At 44.3% G+C, this 20,261-nt stretch overlaps 1 protein-coding gene across 1 annotated transcript in view; it reads right to left on the bottom strand.

Moving 5' to 3' along the window:
* Positions 1 to 20,261, bottom strand: part of ERGIC3 (ERGIC and golgi 3) — a 352,380-nt gene that overhangs the window by 36,523 nt on the left and 295,596 nt on the right. The gene's annotated exons all lie outside the window — the stretch shown is intronic.

The raw sequence follows: 20,261 nt of genomic DNA, 5'->3' as shown, positions 1-20,261 counted from the left end.
TATGCCATAAAAAGTTGCACTTATCCTTGTACATCAAGAATCTGATGTTGAAGGTCGCTGGGTTATTGTTAAGCTACTTATAGATAAGACACCCATCGTTCTTTTTAACGTACATGGTCCTACTTCTATTGACAAAGGTTTTTGGACTAAAATTTCTGATAAACTGCTTTTACATGATGATGATTACATTATATTCAGCGGAGACTGTAACCAAATGCATGACCCCATATTAGACAGACGCTCAACAGTGAAATTTGTTCCCTCTAAAATGCATTTACAATTCACATCCACTATAAAACGCAAGTCTTTAGTAGCTATTTGGCGACTCTGCCATCCAGATCTCTGAGATTATAGTTTCTATTCAGCACCTCACCACTCACAATCCCGTATAGATTACCTTTTTCTAAGCAAATCCTTTGCCCAGCATGCTACTCACTCTGAAATTGGATCGATTTTAATATCAGATCATGCCCCAGTATATGTGGATATTGATCTTATCCCTTTCCCCCCACATTCAGGCAGATGGCACTTTACGAAATCACTACTTTTAGATTCTAATTTCAGCCACCAATTTAGCTCCATTGCCTCCGAATTTTTGGACATTAACTCCACCCCAGATTCCCCTTTTGTTATGGTCAGGGATTCTTTTGAAGCAGCTGCCAGGGTGTTTATAATACATTTCGTATCACAAAAGAAAGAATCACTAGAGGCACAATACAATTAATTACTCAACAAAATTAAACAACTAGAACACACATTATCAATCCAATGACTAATCTTCCCTGAAAAATCTTATTGATGCTAAAATTACTTTTAATAAAATATCTACAAACGCAGCCTCCTCCTTGTTATTGAAAAGTAGTACTCGCTATTGCGGGGGTCGAAACAAAATGGGGAAACTACTGGCTAATTATTTTAAAGTTTGGAAAGATAGAACTAAAATAGAATCTTTACATGGTCCCTTAAGAACTTCTTTTTAAAGATAACGATATTTTAAAAATATTTGTTTCCTTTTATAAAAATCTCTACTGTCCTGAAGATCAACCAACTCAGTCTGATCTCTCTTCTTATTTCCAGTCCATTGCCTCTCCTTCCTCCCATAAATCTGACTTTGATTCTTTGGGGATCGATATTTCCCTATCAGAAATTTCCCATGCAGTTTTGGTATTGAGACGAGGAAAAGTTCCCGGACCTGAAGGTTTCACTATTGAATGTTATGATCACTTTAAAAATCTCCTCTTACCCAATCTTCTAACTTTATTTAATACTTTTATCGATAACCGCACATCGCAGGGCACATTCCAAGAAGCCTGGATTTGTTTAATCCCAAAAGAGAGTAAAAACCTCTCTCTTTATAAGAACTACCACCCCATCTCCTTAGTCAACACTGATTACAAGATTTTTGCTAAGATCCTGGCTCTACGTATAGACCCCGCTCTACCCGATCTCATAGGCCCGGAACAGTCTGGCTTTGCTTAGGGCTGATTAAGCCTTTGATAGGATTGGTTGGGACTTTATGTTCCATGCATTAAAATGGGCAGGATTTCCATCTAAGTTGATAGCTTTAATTTCTCTATTATATTCTGGTCCCAAAGCCTCAATCTTTGTTAATGGTAAAACCTCAGATTATTATCCACTAATTAGAGGGGTACGATAAGGGTGCCCCATATCACCTCTTATTTGTCATAGCGCTGGAACCCTTTTTAATCAAAATTAGACAAGATACTGTCACTACCGGTTTTCAATATTGTCCTCATCAAGTTATAAATTCAGTCTACACTAACGATATTCTTATAATCCTGCAACCTCTCGCCCCCCCTTTTCTTCGACAAGTAACCACATTTTCTCAGCTCTCAGGATATCAACTCAATACTGATTAGTGTAAAGTTTTGCCTTTAAATGTTTTATGTCAAAACACTTTTTTGCCCACACAGGTTTTTCTTTGCAATCTTCTAAAATAACATATTTAGGCCTGTGGTTTGCTTTAACAATTTCTGAAACATTAAAACTAAATTTCGACCACATTACCAAAACATTAAATGATACTATCATGCGTTGGCATCCTAGCTTTCTTTACTGGTGGGGCCAAATGGACTCCATTAAAATGATGCTTACTCCTCAGATTCTATTTATAATTTCCATGATTCCAGTACACATTCCTGGTTATTACTTTAAAAAAAACAGACTAACTCCTAACAAAGTTTCTTTGGAAAGGCAAACCTTCTCGTATACCCTTGTCCACTTCAAAATAAGACAAAACCAATGTAGGTCTTAAATTTCCTGATTTCAAAACTTACTCTGCTTTTTCCCTAAAACAAGCTACTTGTTGGCTGTCCTCGTGGCCCCTTATATTTCCTCCATTGTGGATAGAATTAGAGAAATTTCTTATTACCTCCTTTGATTTCCAGGACATTCTCGCTTTTACTTCCAATAACTAATGGTTTAGTTACCCTACCATTTCTCATTCTCGTAAACTCTTAATCCCTCTCTTACAGACTTTATATCCTTCAATTAATTCATATCAACAACAACCCAGCTGGCATATCAAATCATTACGAATTAAAAACCATTCTATATACTGGAAAAATTGGCATTCCAAGGGCCTGCATTGGAACTCCCAACTTCTATTTGACAATATTCCCCTTTCGTTTACTGATCTCCAAACAAAGTTTTCTTTACCAGCCTCCTTTAAACCGCAAAATGATCTTTTATGTCCCGGCCTTAACCAATACCTTCTTACATTACCAAATACTTCCACTCCCCATACAATCTGCTTAAATCTCTCTCCAATTTTAGATAGATCTACCTCTGCTTCCACTATATATAAATCCCTACAATTACCCCCGGACAGACTTAAATCAAAGACTGAATTGGCTTAGGAAAAAGATCTACTACAATGTTGGCCAACCAGTACCTGGTATAAGCTGTGGTTTAGGCTTCACAAAACGTCTCGTGCTGCTAATACTACACAAACCCTTTATTTTGTCTATCATCGGATATTATTTTCTCCTGTGACCTTAGCATTCTTCACATCGGACTTGTCCTTCACTTGTTGGTCCTGTTTCTGTCCTACTGCTGATTTAAAACACATGTTATTTGAGTGTCCCCCTATCCACAGATTTTGGCAATTGGTTTGGTCCCAAATTGAGATTTCTTTTTACCCTTCTCTATAATAAACATATTCCCTAGCACTCAGTCACCTCATTGGCCTCAGTCAACATAGAGTTTTAAATTGTTAGACCTACTGTTCTTTTGCTTGTTTTTCTTAATAAACTCAAAATTAAAAAAAAATAATAGTGGTGCTCTACGCAACATTGTAAAAATTGCACGGATCATATTAAATGAGTGAATCGATTTCAAAGTTTAGATTGTTGTTCATCTATTAAGAAACATTAGGGTAGACCTCGTTCATTCACCAATATTGAAATCTTCAATACAAAGTAGATTTTCTCAAAATAAATTTGTGATCATACGCTCTAGTGGAAATAAAAACAAAACAAAAAAACTTTTATAACCATTAGGGACGAGTATATTCCACACACAGAAATATTAATAAAACTCACACTAATCTACTGTATGCACAATTCCCACAAAAAGAACAATACATGCTTGTGATCTCAAAAAATACCAGAAATGGCGATCATTTAAAAAAATAAAATAAGTACCATTATGATCTTGCACAAAACAAAAAATGTACATACTTAATTTAGTATAACATAAGTATATACACTTTTTGAGAGTCCCAAAGTAATGCCCCTAATGGATAATTTGCAACGAGCCATTAATTTTCTTTTGTATCCCCCACGCTTTATTTCGCTTTTTAAATTGTAACATCGAACCATCATTAAAAGAAAATGTAACAGAACATGTACCGACATAATAATCTCTGACGTTAAATGTTGAGGGTAAGGCACACCTATTAGAGACGATACAAGGGAGGAGGGAGTGAAGGAGTAGGGGGTAGATCAAACCAGTAAGTACACTGACATCATCATCATCATAGGTGTCTACATAGCCCCAGTCACTAGCATGGAAGTTCAACAGATTGTAAATCCTATAGTCCTAGTCATTATCGAGTTCCTTGACCACATCCAAAGCACTTTGATCTGATGAACCAGACAAAATGGTAGCACCTCTTTCTTGTTCGGTGGGGGATGTCGCACCATTCATCATCCTCCAACTTGCCTTTTTATGTAGGTTCTGAATTGCTTCTAGATTGAAATTTGCACAGTTTACTTGCCAATAATGCTGTTAGTATTTAAATGACATAAATATGCCAAATCTTTGTCCGCCACGGACCCAGTGGCAAAGGGGACAGCTGTTTCTGACAATGAGCCAACGTTAATCTACCCGCAAGGAGGAATTGAGTAAGGAGACATCCCATGGGTGAATGCATGGAGCAGAATCTATCCTTCCCCAGTTGGCCCAACAATTGTCAGGAATTAGACATCAGTGAAATCTTTAATATGAGTCATCAGCATGGCTACCCATAACTCTCTTGCCTGAGGGACAGACTACCATTTGGTATCACTGTATCAGTGTATCACTGTGCCATTCTTGGCAACCATTCCTACATGTGTTGAGCGCCCCGAACATAGATCAAAGTTTGACCTGGCTTACAAATGATCTTGTCATCAGCTTAAAGGCATCTTCTTTGCATTTTGTACAAATGGAGACATTTACTGCGCCCTGCTATATTGCCTTCCACGCTCCTTCCCCCAACTCTTGACCCAGTTCTTCCTCTCACTTTTCCATGTAGTTATGAGAAATAGGGTCAGGTTCAATTTCCAAGGATTAATACAGGAAAAAACTTACCCTTCAGGTTGAGGCTTCAGCAAATATTATTTCTACTGTTGTTAATTCATGAATTCCTTAAACACGTCTCTCTCCCAAACCTGCTGAGTGAAGAGTCTGAAGGAGGCTGTAGCTATCCCCTCTCTCAGGGTGTCACTAATTTTCAAACTTCGGACAAGGACTCTTTTTAGCTTCATGTGGCAAAAAACCCAACGTGAACTACATCCCTCACCTAATAATATATTAATTTGAGTATGTGACTCATTTGGTGTGAGGTACCATCTAAAGATGACTTTATTTGCATCTGTGTTGATAGAAAATACATAGCTGTGGAGCACATGTAGAACTAAAAATGGTCTTTTGGCACTCTTGATATACAGAAGTTTACTGTTACCCAACCCAATAATACTAATTTTATTGACCTAAGGATGAAAGTCTGAGATAACCTGGAACACTGAGGTCACAAGTACCTGCAGTTGAAGCATCTGTCCACTGAGCCGACAGATTCTGCATGTGAACATTATTAAAACTAGGTTGTGCTGGGGGGCACCAGACAGCTATCAACCAACATAGCTGCTAGATAAAGTGGCTCTGATCTCGTGGTGTCTGATACTTTCTGAGTCATACTGATCTAATAACTATATTCCGGCCCTGGACGTCGAAGCCAAGTGCTAGATGCTGCGGCACTGATGGAACCTAAAATGAGATGAGACTCCCTGCGTCCTGTACTGGTGGGTAGAACCACTGGGCCTTGGACGGATCGGGGGCTGTCTGAAGTAGTGAGAGAACATTGTAAGCTGTCATCATTGTTTTGTAGTGGCCTGGGTGGGTAGGGGAAAACAACGGCTCGGACCAGTCAGATAAGGAGCATGATTAGAAGGAGTGAGAAAGATTAGCTGGACCCAACAGCGTACATAACAAGGTAAGGTATGCCAATTAGGGGACAGCTGCTGTCCCCTCAGTGGCCAGAATCAGTGAGCGGAGAATGAGAGGACCTGGCACCAGGGCCCAGTGTTGAGCGATCTGGGGCCTTGTACAAATGGTGAGGTGAGACCAAGAGCAGATTTGTGTGTGGGAAGGCCCTGAACCAACGAGGGTGATGGCTGGAGCAGACCTGTCCGGGGCACTGAACCACAACGGAATGGAGGCTGCGGGGACCCCACAGAGAATGGTTGATGGATACTAGGGGAGACCCCTGATGTGGGATGTCTTGATTCACCACCGATACATAGTTGCATGAGCTAATAAACATAGTCCTCCTAACAGCACCAAAACATTGATGCAGAAGGCGCTTCTCCACAACATCCAATGGTGGGAGCTGTCTATCACAAAAACAAAGTGGGCCGAGATCTGAGAGGGCCCACCATCTTTCACACTGCATACACAAGTTTGTCTTCAAAGTGAGATCATCGCTTGGCGTAGATACTGCGACAATGGTTAAGGTTGACCAAAGGCTGACAAAATTGGCATTCAATGCGCACAGAGCTTCAAAGGTACACTCAAGAACAGATGAGAGTGTGACCACTAGCCTGAAGTGTGATAATAAAGCCCCTGATGATATGGACAAGAAAAGGTTGGCACTGAATATTAAGCAGAGCCTCACAACAATCAACGCAAAAATGGACACCCTTATTGGCTGTATTGGACTGACTAACGGAAAGAAAGAAAGAATAAATGGGTTGAGCACCAAGAAATGTCTGAACGGCTATTTCTGAGGATGAGTTCACCCCATGATAAAATGATTGACCAAACTGAAAAAGAGCTTGCCAGTGTACGTACCAAAAATGAGGACCTGAAATCAAGATCCCATCACAATAACTTGTGCTTAACAGGGGTACATGAGTCAACTAAAACGATACTGATGGTGTAGTGTGTACAGAAGCTGTTGACATCACTGTTTGGAAAAGACTAATCCTCTCACATATTGGTGGTAGACCGAGCCCAGTGGTCGCAACAATACAGTTACCTTCTTTAATACACACAACCAGGCCTTGGTTTTCCAATCTGCGGCGCTGGTTGGAATAGTGTTTAGATCTGACAAGGAATTATTGGGTTCTTTGAGCACAACACTGGCTCAATGTCACGGTTCTTAGTGACATGGGAGGCATTCAAGGCCTCTTTCTGGGGAGACAGTATGTTCAAACAAGGAGGCATAACATTAAGATTCACGATAATTTGATATCAACTGGAGGATACCACTAAAATGTTAGAGGTATAGTAAATGGAGTCAACAATGAATGAAAGAACTGTATGACACGCTTGCCCAATACTGGGAGCAAGTAGCTAGATAAATCAAATATTTGGGAAAACAGGCAAGGAGCCGCCAGTATGACAAGGGTCACAGGCCCAGCAGGACACGACTGCTAGCTCCTAAGTGGACATTCAAAAGACATAATAGAGATAGAGTCCACTGACGGTGCTCGCTGTTTCACCTCCGAGGAAATAACGGTACAGTTTCGTGAATATTATATATATCTCTTTGTGGCTAGACAGAAAAATAAAGATGACTCCGTCCAAGAATATTCAGCCTGAAGATGCAGAAAGGGATCCTCTAAATGTGCCCCACATTTTACAAGAAATTAAGACAGAAATAAAAGATCAACAGAATCGCCAGATATCCCGGGGTTAGGATCCATCGTGATATGGATATTGTGTTGAGTGAGGACTATGGGTCAGTGGTGCTACAAATATAAAAAAGCAAAACTATGGGATATGGACCCTCTTTCAATGAGACCATGAGCAACAATTGGTAAAATTATATTTTTAGCCCTACACCTATTTCCCCTATGAAGGCTTTCTTTTCAACAGATTTGTTCCAAACAGTCAAAGTTTCTATAGGCCAATAAACAACAGATGCTATAAAGGGTTATCATGGCTCCCATTGTCTAGAAGTGGCTTTGCGATTCCTAATGTTTAAAATTATTTTTGGGCAGCTCAATTGAAGCATGTCTACATCTGGTACAATGCATTGTATAGAATGCCATCACACGCAATAGGTTGGGCCTGCGCCCTTAAACACAGTAATAGTTACAGCTGTGCCCACACCGACAGCACAATTCAATATGATATTAAATAATGTTTATGCATGGCACGCACTTGCAAAACTGTCAGAAATAGAGCAGATTTATTCCCTTAAACGCTCCTTGCTTAATAATCCACTACTAACAGTCACTACTGTGTGAAACGAAATACGGCACTGCAATAAATGTCAGAGTGTGAGGAGATTTAATATAGATAAAAGGTTTACCTCAATTCATCAGTCTACGGCAGTGGCTGTGCCATGCTTATTGCACCTATGGCTGCTATCCCAGCCCTGGAGCCAATTGTAGTCAATGGACCTTTGCTCTCGGCAAAGACTAAGTGGACCATGTAGAAAACTATTTTGTGGCTGTTGGTGTCACCAAAGAGAGAAAACGGGCACCGCTTCTACTGGGGGCAGACATATGCAGCATAGCAGAGAGCATCACTGAAGCTGGACCCCCGCATATATATATATATCATCCATCAGGGATGCCATCATCTCCTAATTTGAACCATACCCCAATCCGGATTACGAGTGATTCCTTCTTCGACAAGCTTGCCGAAACCCAGATGAATTTGTTGAGGTCTTCTTTGCGTGCATCAAGAAGTTAGCCAGCACCTGAACCCTCCCAGATGCAGACAATGAGATCAGAGCTCAATTTGCATGGGGATGTGCTTTGTCCAAGCTCAGAGAGCCGATCCTGCAGGTTCCCAACAAGCGGATTAAGAAAATACTTGCTTTAGGTTGAACCAAAGAGCTGTCTGAAGCCAGAGCTTCACACATAGAACGAGCCCTGCAGAAATCAGTAAAGGTCGAACCAGTTAACGCACTGCGGAAAGACCGCCCACAGACCATGCGAACTCCCAACAAGGCCCCAGCACCTGCGCACCCATTTCAGTGGTGTGGAAGTCAATATCCACACATGGGGAAGTGCCAAGCTGCTAGAAAGAAGTGCACGGTGTGCGTAAAGTTAAACCATTTTGCAGAGGTATGCTGTTCCACCCAAAAGCCTCAGCAGAAACATGCAACTGATGCCGAACTCGATATATAACAAGACAGCGATATGGATGATGATTAGCAAGGGACAGTACATAACAGCCACGTGGTTCACCCAGGGGACAAGCACCCCAGCCCTATCTCTGCATCCTTACTTCCCGCTCACGGCACTCATTGACACAGGGGACTACATCAACCTGATGGCCACAGACATCTACGAGTCATTGCCCAAGCCTCCAAGTCTGTGGCCCACGCGCATTATGGTTCACAAATTTGGGAGCGATACAACACTGCGCATATCCAGAGTATTTTACGCAATCCTCAGCCCCTACCACTCCAATGCGCGGGCCAAAGTGTATGCATCCCAGTAGGGGACGGGATTCCTAGTTGGCTGTCATTCATCACAAGATGTCAGCCTCATCCAGTTTGCTTTCTCCATTCATGTCGCAGGATTAGACATGCTGTTGCAGGAGTTCTCCGCACTCTTCAGCGGAATTGAGTGCCTCAAGAATTGCTCAATTCGCCTCTACATTGGCAAGTCGAGAACCTCCTGGTTCACGCCCCAAAAGTAAAGAGCCACCTGGCCTGGCTGCGGTCATTTTCCTCCAGCTACAAGAACATGGGCTCACCCTCCATCAGAGAGGACATATGTTTCTTCGGATACAGTTTATCAAAATAAAGGTTTGCCCTCGACCCAGGCAAACTGAAAGACATACAAGAGGCGCCTGCTCCCACATTGGTCTATGGAGTAAGGAGCTCCCTAAGTATGGTTACTTATTGCAGTCGGTTTATCCAGAACTTCACTGACCTCACAGCACCACTAAGGGAGCTCACCAAGAGCTCAACACCATGGGTCTGGGGTGAATCTCAATTGACTGCATTCAAGAACACTAAAGGGGCACTGCCCACTGAAACCACGCCTGCCTACTATGACCCTAAAAAGACGTCCGAGGTAGCGGTGGTTGCAAGCCCATCAGGACTTGCTAGTTCATTTTTAGCGTTACCTGCGCACAGCGCGATTGTTGTTTGGAACTGCTGCTAATTAGGAATTTTTAATTCTCCTCATTTTGTATTTCAGTTAAATTGCTACTTTTTGAATTATACCCTGTTTTTAGTGTTATGCCCCTCGCTTGCACCATAATATTGTGACTCTCACCGCTGTTGGGCGGGCCCGCTTCCCGGTCTCGGTTAGGATTATAGGCGGCCATATTAGGAGTACTTCGTGAACGCCTGCCGGCGCCATCGTGTAGCTCGGACGCTCTAGTTGTCAGAAGGACGATAGACGTCTTCAAAAGGGAGGTAAACTCTGCGCTCTCTCTTGCTAGTTCATTTTTAGCGTTACCTGCGCACAGCGCGATTGGTGTTTGGAACTGCTGCTAATTAGGAATTTTTAATTCTCCTCGTTTTGTATTTCAGTTAAATTGCTGCTTTTTGAATTATACCCTGTTTTTAGTGTTATGCCCCTCGCTTGCACCATAATATTGTGACTCTCACCGCTGTTGGGCGGGCCCGCTTCCCGGTCTCGGTTAGGATTATAGGCGGCCATATTAGGAGTACTTCGTGACGCCTGCCTTGCCATCGTGTAGCTCGGACGCTCTAGTTGTCAGAAGGACGATAGACGTCTTCAAAAGGGAGGTAAACTCTGCGCTCTCTCTTGCTAGTTCATTTTTAGCGTTACCTGCGCACAGCGCGATTGGTGTTTGGAACTGCTGCTAATTAGGAATTTTTAATTCTCCTCGTTTTGTATTTCAGTTAAATTGCTGCTTTTTAAATTATACCCTGTTTTTAGTGTTATGCCCCTCGCTTGCACCATAATATTGTGACTCTCACCGCTGTTGGGCGGGCCCGCTTCCCGGTCTCGGTTAGGATTATAGGCGGCCATATTAGGAGTACTTCATGACGCCTGCCGGCGCCATCGTGTAGCTCGGACGCTCTAGTTGTCAGAAGGACGATAGACGTCTTCAAAAGGGAGCCATGCTGACGCGCAGCGGATTCGCGCAGCGGGGACGCCGGACTTCCGCAGGAGTTACGCCTGAGTTCAGCCCGTCCGCGCTGAGGACGGGCTGCTGGTCGGGCTGGACACAGGGGTCCCCTTCCTTACCCAGCAGGTAGGGAAGGTATATTCCGCATGGGAGATGCTGGCTCTTAGACCATCGGTTTTAGCCTGCCATCATTGCTTCTCTCCGGAGGGCTTTAGGCGCTCTTCTTTTTGCCATACTTGTGGGGCGATTTTTCGTCTGTTTTCCTCTCCTTGGACGAGACCTCAAACCTCTCCAGTGTTGCAGACCGCCATTCAACCTAGAAAGGGCTTCTTAATTAATGCAAGGTCACTAATCAAGAATAACATAGCGTTTGTGAGTTTGTGAAGGATAGGCAACCCGATTGGGTGTTTGTGACCGAAACATGGGCGTCTGACTCTTCTGGTCATGATTTACTACTGGCGATACCTGAGGGTTTTACGTTATATAGACAGGATAGACTAAGACGCAGAGGGGGAGGGTTGGCAATTCTCTGCAAGGCTTCACTTTCCTGCACTATAAAAACTCTGTCTGAGCCCTCGGACGCATTTGAGGCATTGTACTTTTGTATTTCGTGCTCTCCCACAGTTTCCTTCACTGGCATTCTTGTTTATAGATCGCCGGGTCCTAGAGCTAGTTTCTGCTCCGAGCTCTTTAGAATTTTGGAGCCCAATTTTGGCAAATTACACTTTACCATTCTTGGGGATCTAAACTTCCATCTGGACGATCTGGGGGCCAAAGACACCTCTCGGCTGACGGACTCGCTGGAAGCCTGCGAGTTTTTCCAGTTGGTGAACAGCCCAACCCACCGGGCTGGCCCTATATTGGATGGGATGTTCACCAACGATTCCAGACTCTCGGTTGGTTCCCCCTTGCCTTTGGTTTGGTCGGACCATTTGGCAGTACTACTAGAACTAGCATCCCTTTCTGTAGATCTGTTCAACCCCGCTGCCACCAACAGAGGTCCCAAAAGAAGTTACAGAAATATCACTAATGAAGCTCTTGCTCCTTTTATAAGAGGTACTGAGTTTTCGTCTTCGCGAGAAGCGGGTGAGGCGGCCCAGGAACTTGCTAATTCCATTACTATAGTGGTTGATGAGCTAGCCCCCGCTTCTCTTCGATATGTGGCTCGGCGGAAACCCTCAGCGCCCTGGTTTACGGAGCCGCTAAGACTCTTAAGACAAACCTGTAGGAGTAAGGAGAGAAGGTGGCGTAAGTCGTGGGATACCTCCGACAGAGAGGAACATAAACGGTTGCTGCGGGAGTATAAAACTAGAGTGATTAAAGAGAAACAGGAGTTCTTCTCTAATCTTACGACCTCCCTTACCTCGTCTAAAGAGCTGTTTAAGATCGTGGACTCTCTTTGTTCCCTTCAGGTGCCTGATCAAGTTGTGGGCTCACAGGAGCTGTGTAATAACATCTCGGAGTTCTTTTACAAGAAAATCGCGGATCTTTACCTCGCCTTAGAAACCCAGAGGAGTATGCTGGGTGATAACTCCTCTCTTGCCATTACGATCTCAGAATCTTAGACGAGAGACCCAACTAAGACTCTTACTCATTTTCCGCCGCTCTCCTTGGAGGGGCTCAACCTCCTGTTAGACAGGACTAAGTCTGCCTCCCCTTTGGATCCCTGTCCCTTGAAAGTTCTAAAGGAATGTAGGGACATTCTCTTGCCGCCGCTGCTGGAAGTAATGAATTGGGCCATGGCCCAGGGTACTTTCCCCTTGGCCTGGAAAAAGGCGACAGTGAAGCCCGTTCTTAAAAAGCCCTCCCTGGACCCTGGATTACTTAAAAACTTCAGACCTATATCCTTGTTACCGGCCCCAGCAAAGATGCTTGAATCTCACCTGAACGCCCATCTATCCACCTTCCTAGATTCCTCTGAGTTCTTGGATAGTTCCCAGCATGGATTCAGGAAATTTCATAGCACAGAATCTGCCCTTACTATGGTGGTTAATAACATTCGCCGTAAGGTGGATCTCGGTCAGACGACTGTTTTGGTCTTATTGGACCTTACGGCAGCGTTTGACACCCTGTCTCCCTCTATTTTAGCATCTCGTTTGAGGGAGGCAGGGGTGGCAAGGCCGGCCTTGAGTCTTCTTGACTCTTTTTTACATCTTAGAGAGCAAAGAGTCGTGCTTGGAGAGTTCCTCTCCCCTGCCAAATCTCTGCAATGTGGGGTGCCCCAGGGGTCGGCCTTAAGTCCGACTCTATTCAACATCTATGTGGCCCCCCTTGCTAGATTAGTAAGATCGCAGGGGATGGAGGTGGTGTCATACGCCGATGACACGCAAATTATGGTTTCCCTGGCCCACTCTGTTAGTACATCCGCGTTCGGCTTTAGGTCATGCATGCAGATGGTTGCGGAGTGGATGATCCGAAACTCCCTAAAGCTGAATGGCGACAAAACAGAGGTCCTGGTCTTTGGTAAGGACCAGGACATTTGGTCTAGTGAGTGGTGGCCTACATCTTTAGGAATCTGCCCCACTCCTTCCCAATCGGCCAGGAATCTCGGCGTTCTATTTGACACCTCGCTGTCCATGAACTTTCAGGTCAACAGGACAGTGGCCACATGTTGGGGAGTCATTAAGATTCTTAAAAGAATCCTTCACTATTTGTCCCCCCAGGCGCGTAAGCAGACTGTGATTGCTCTTGTAGGTTCTAGGTTAGACTATTGCAACGCACTTTATGCGGAGACCAATAAGTACCTTGTCCAGCGCCTTCAGGTTGTGCAGAATGCGGCTACCAGATTTGTTCTGGCACTTCCAAACGCATCTTCTGCTACAATGGCCAGGAAGAGCCTGCACTGGCTTCCTATTTACTATAGGATATCATTTAAACTCCTCTGTCTTACCTATAGAGCTCTTCTGGCAGGCTCCTCGGATGCTTTGGGATCCTTGCTAACCCGCTATATTCCAAGTAGGCATCTTCGCTCCTCAGACGCGAATCAGTTGGTAGTCCCCCGCTCCAAGAAGGTCAGATGGGGCAGTAGAGCATTTTCCATCGTTGCTCCGTTATTATGGAATACTCTCCCTTTGGAGATCAAGTCCCAACCTTCTTTGGCCCTTTTCAACAAAGCCCTCAAAACCTGGTACTTTATTAAGGCCTACCAGTAAGTTCCTTCATCCTTTACTCAGCTAGCTTTTTTGGTTAGTCGCCTTGACGCCCATTGGGCTTAGTAGCGCGGTATAAATTTGTATTCATTCATTCATTCATTCAATGCTATCCCAGCGTCAGGGAGGAGGAGGGGATGGCCCCCGGTCACCTACACCAGCCATGCACGGACTCCCAATTAACAAAGGTACTTGAAGGCAGAAAGAGAAGCCATCATGGTGCAATGGGGGTGCCACCACTTCCATCTGTATTTGTATAAACACACTTTCACAGTCCACACGGACCACAAGTCTCTGATTAAGCAAGTTCAGGGATTCACGTCCAAACCGCCACCGCAAATCACAAAATTGATTCTACAGCTTCAAGAGTACAATTTCAACCATGTGTGCAGACCGGGCCACCGCAATCCAGGCAACTTCCTGTCGGGCCACGCTAACCCCCACCCTAGCTGAGGAAACACTGGCACAGTAGATAGAAGAGTATGTAAGACTTGTTCTTGAGAGCGCCAGACACCTCCCGATGAAGGCACAGAAGGTAGATGAGGCCACGAAACGTGATGACTGCCTTCAGCTCACTATCACCGCACTCAGAGCCTCAGACTGGAGGATCCTCACAGACAAGTCCACCCATCGGACCTAAGAAGCGAGGCAGACACTTCAGTCTTCCGTCACAATGTGCGACAGGAGCTGTTGATTACTGCAGAACGCTGCTGCCTGCAAGGAACAAGGCTGGTACTGCCTCGGCCCCCAAGACAATGAGCGATCTAACTCCCCATCAAAGGGCAGTGAAAGAAACAAGCATTAGAAATGCAATAGGTCTCGCAGTTTTTGGAGTTAGAGCTATTGTGATGTAAATGGCAATGTCTTTTAAGAATTTAGAGCTTTGAAAAATATGCAAGGGATAGAAAAAGACTGAGCAGAAGTGACATTCTAAAGCCCAATGTGTGACACCTTGAGTTTATTGTGACACAGACAGACACATGGTATATGTACTCGGGATCGGCATATGGGTAATTAATAGGAATCATTTACCATGTGGCACCAGTTCCTTTGATTATGTTATGTGACTGTGAAGACCACTGGACAGTGCTACTACACAAATTCCTATTGAAACTAAAGAGTGAATAAAATACCGAACACCTGCAAACAACCAAATCACATTACACATTATTAAACAATGATCTCTTGTTCTGCACAGATGAAAATAGTGCTATGATGCCATGATGACTGAAAGTGCTGTACAAATGCCAGTGATATAAAGTGATTTTAAGCAATGTGCAACATAATCTTCATAGCGTTCAAGTTCCCCAGTTCCATCTGTAATGTGCTATTCCAATCTAGAGCTTTTCTTTAAATTCTGAGACTTGTAGTCCTGTTTTATGATGGAGTGAGCATGACTACAAGTCCTAGAATTTAAAGATAAAAACCACCTCACACTTGGACCAGGAAAAAAAACTTGGTAGGACTGAATCTTTATTGTTCACTCGCCCTCTGCTGATTTAGATTTGTTGTTTTACGCGTCATACTGCCTGAAACTGTTTTTTTTCATTTTATATAGCACAAACAGTATTGGAGCAGTGTGCACGAGCACCACCAGTTTATATTGACCACCTGTTACATTACAGAAGCCACATTTCTTCTTTAGGCCCAGGGAGATTAAGTGATTTGCCCAGAATCACAGGATGCTGAGGGGACGCCGAGACTACAACTCTAACAGATGTTACAGACAGGAACTGAGCGTGTGAAAGACATGAGGCTCACTGAATTAGATTACATTAGATGTGCCAGGGCGTTGGAGGCAGCTGTAACAAAGCATGCTTTGCAGCGGTGTTAATAAAAGGAATGCAGGGTTTTAAAGAGACCGGCTCTGCTCTCCTAAGTGCACCGTTCATATTTAGGGTATTGTCAGGCAACGGTAGCCTGTTATGGGTTAAACTCAGATTAAACTAGGGCCCAATAGCCGTGACAATCCTCTGTCAGCTATCATTACAGGTCGCCACTTATGCCACTTTCTCCTTGTCGATGGTGACAGCCAGCACTCCGCGCCGGTGCATCTCTCACCACTCGAGTTCTAAAGCCCAAGCAGTAAAATAAGGGTGACGTGCCCGGTCACACAGGGAAGAGAGGGAGGGGGCGTTACAGGGAGCAGCTGCAGACAGTGCAATGCACAAACAAAGAGAAAGTTGAGTGAGACTAAGTCTCTCTGCAGCGCACTGATTATAGCGGCATTATCCTCGTAATAATTGCAGCGGATATGAAACAAACCTAGCGAGGGGGGGGCGGTCTCCGCTACCACCCAACACCGTCCAGTGGTCCAGGACAGTCTTGCGACTCTTGCCGCGGCATTGAAGGGTGGGGGAGTGAGGTGACGGCAATGCTGTGTTCCAAACTTTGCCACCAATAGATGGCTCTGCCTGCAAAGTTTCACAGAAAGCATTAAGTTGCAGAAAAGTATTAAGCAAGAAAAGGACAGAGACGTGACTTTCAAGTTTATTATGAAATGCAGATTAGTCGCTGCGCGTGGCGCCCGGACCGGAGGTCTGTGCATATATTTGAAGGGAAGCAAAAATAGCAAAAATAAATCAATAAAAAGACGAGGGGGGGGCGCATGTTACGGCGCTATCTTTTCGCTTAAATCATTTAATTAAATGCTGCCCGCTGTCAACGCGAGTGCCAGACAGGAAGCGTCGGTCCCGGGTAGAGAGCGGTGGAGCAAGGCGTCGGGTGAGGGCAGGAAGCTAGCAGATGTGCCAGCGGTGGCAGTGTGCAAACTTCCTCTAGGAATGCGTGCAGCAAAGAAAACAAGTAGTACCTAAATGAAAAGATAACAGCCAGCATCGTAAGTAAACTGTAGTTGGTCGGTGCTGCTTCCTGCCAAAACGGAAGTGACGTACAGGATCGCCAGCCAACAATAGGCCAGATAAGAAGAGCAATGCCAAACTTAACCAATGGCAAGCAGCAAGAGCAATTACCCTCCATATTCTGTTAACTACAGGTCTTGCGACAGCGCATGCGCTGTCTAGGCTCGACCTAAAAAAAGGACTCAGGGCCACGAACTGGTTCCTGTAATTAGACCATCTATTGGCGACAATGGTGCAGTAATTAAGTTAAGGGGCATGAAGAGGACTTCCCAGAGAGAGGGAGAATGTGTATCATGGAACATCTCTCACTTTAAACGGTTGTTGACTGCCAAAGAACGGCCCGATGATAGCGAGACTGGAAGCCTGAACGAAGAGGACAGAAATCAGGGTCCGATAGGGAATGACGAGGAGGATCTCTCGCTACCTGCAACACATCGAGAAGATGAAAGTCAGCGCGAAGGACAGGAGGCTGAAACCAGTGGTATGAAAACTATGTGCAGGAAGAGACAATGGTGCAGTATATTGTTTGCATATGTGCGAGACACCAGAAAAATACAGTCACATTGGTGCACTATAGGGTAATGTTCTGTTGTGTTTCTAGTTTCATATCCAGGTTTAAACGAGGGTGAGAGGAAATTTTCAATGTTCACTTTTAGTTGAGGTATGTAGCGTTGCAGTGTTCCACCTGTGTACGTCCGAGCTGTGGCATGGCATGACTATGTAGAAAAATAATGAAGAAGGTCCTGAGGGCAAGGCGGGCCGGTTCAAAAGTATTGCAAGACTCCTGTGTCTGTGTGAGACTGGTGCGTTGCGGTGTACATCACACCATCCACCAGCACAGATTAAGCACAAGGAAGAATTATATTTTAGGCACAAGGCAGAAATGTATTTCTATTATAATGTGGGCCTCAGACACTTTTGTGCATACCTTCTTCTCAGTTTTATGATGCAAATGTGATCTTCATTGTTAAGACCACAGAAACTCCTTCCCCTGTACCAACTAATTCTCCTTACTCTTGCTCATACCAGTGCAGGCAAGAGCAATGAAGATCTCATATAAAGGTGGCAGTACACATAAAAGATTACCAGCCCTATAGATGATTCATAATTATCTCTCCACCACTGGCTTTCAGGGCACGGGATGAACTTTGACTTGGAACTGTATTGCATAGGGATCGGTTGTTACTACATCCAGGCATACAGAGGGCTGTCTGAGTATAAAGGAGAGGAGTATCAATTGTAAAATATGAGTCAATTTTTTTTGTCCAACACAGGACATAATCGTAGAATAGTCTACTTCCTAACCCGAATACCCTGACTTTTTAAGCAGAGGAACTTCCAAGGGACATCTACGTTGTCTTTCAATTTCGTACAAGTTATGTTGAATCACAGAAGAGAACATGCACATGTGTTAAATTAGCAAGCGATGATGCAGTAGTCCTTCGCCAAACATCAATAACACTATCAAGCTTCAGTCAATGAGACATACATGGCAAAGTTTGAAACACTTTATAGGCAGCCTTGCTCAGGGCAGGGTCTTGAAGAGGAGAATAAGCAGCTGTGCTGCAACCCGGATTTGCACTCTAGGTATGTTGTGAACTATCTGAGACGCAGGTGCACTGTTTGAAGACAATTCTGACTCTGTGGTCTATGCTAGAGATGTGGCCATACTGAGGTAAGGCTTGTCCAGATGGGAAGAGTGGAAAGGACTAGCCTTGCTTTTGTTCACCCAAGCTGGCCGTCAGAATTTGACTCTCACCACAGGTTCCTGGTGCTTCTGTGTGAGATGCGGCAGCAAATACTAGGCAGAAGGCACAGTGTTCCTTTCTAATTGCCTGCATCAAGGAGCCTCTAGCTTGGATAATTCTGCATACATTTATTTGTTCATTAAATCCAAGCAACAGCTCCTAATATGCAAACCCTGGGCTAGGTTTCGGTAGAATTCTTCATTTCACAACATTTTTCAGAGTTTCTGATCAGTATTTCTTACTGCGATGACCTCCATAAATGAATGTTATTTGATATTATTCAAAATATTTGTCTTAAAGTATTGCCATTTTACACCCATAGCCCTTTGTATAAATGTTCACTGAGAGTTAAAGTTAATTACAGACATTTCTCCAGCTCTATGCAAAGGTTATGTAACAAATTGATGCCTTGATTGGCATTTACAGGGTTTTTCTAAAACCAACTGTGGGGATGTTTGCACGCAGAGTTCTGTTATTTTAATTTAGTGTGCTGCATGCCACTCTGTCAAAGCCTACAAGCAATAAACTGACATCTCAAAGTTTTAGTTTGTTAATTTATTAGATGAAACGGTCTATAAAATGAAGACATGTACATAATATAAACTGCTTCTGCATAGTGCAATGCACCACTTCAATCACAAATAAATTATTTCAGTCAAAGGGCAACTGGGCTTCCAATAGGGAAAATAATTGTCAATATTCAAACATCTTGAGCAGCCCAGAAGCACTTGCTTTGGGCTGATGCAAAACCCCACTGTAAGGCCCTAATTACAATGCCAGTCGGACGAGTGCCCAACCAACATCGTTGTGGTAATGGAACCACCCGAGAAGGAGTCGAGGTCCCATATGCCGCATTAGGATGCGACCGCCGGTACGGCGGTTGGGAACATGCCCTGTAAAATTGCGGCATGTGCTAGAGGTCAGAAAAGGGCAGCAGCAGAAGTTGCGATGATAAAGGCCATGTAAACAAACATCCATACATCTTGTGTCAGGCACCACATGGTGCCTGGCACAAGGTGCGTGGATGTTTGGGGGGCAGTGGAGGCTGCAGAGGGATGGCGGCCCTGCTAGGGGCCCCCGAAGTCCATTTGTGACAGCCTTTCAATGGTGGTCAGACCGCCACTAAAAAACTGTCATAAAGGGACATTATAATCCCTACGGTGGTGCCTGAGCAGGCACCACCGTTTTTGTAGGGAACTACATTCCAACGAACGGGCTATTTGAGCCCGTCAAAACCGTCGGTCGGTCCCTCCGCAGCTGTCTCCAACTGCAACGCATCATAATGTGGTGGTTGGACTGCGGCAGCAGATGTCAGTCAGATCGCAATCAACAGGCCATCGGTTGAAATCCAACTTACATCGTAATCAGCCCCTAATTGTTGAATATACACATTTCCCAACCAACAAATTATCTGGATGAGCCTACTGACTGCGAACTGCCCGAGTGAAGCAGCCTACACCAATTACCTTCATAATGCAGACCCACCTTATTTAGATGTACGAATCAACCATGTTCATCAACAACAGTGATGCGTACAACCAGATCTTGCAGCACTTCTTGGTTATAACTGCATGACTCCCAACACAAAGAGGTTAACTCTGGTATATTTCAAACCCTGCACAGCCTTTTTGCACAGTATAGCCAGATGCTTCCCCGGACTGTGCTCATTCAGCTTGCACACACCATTGCACCTACACTAGGAGCTGCTC

This window comes from Triturus cristatus, chromosome 7 (assembly GCF_964204655.1).
Source record: "Triturus cristatus chromosome 7, aTriCri1.1, whole genome shotgun sequence".
NCBI classification, from domain to species: Eukaryota; Metazoa; Chordata; class Amphibia; order Caudata; family Salamandridae; genus Triturus; species Triturus cristatus.
This window is presented reverse-complemented; position numbering and strand designations above follow the sequence as displayed.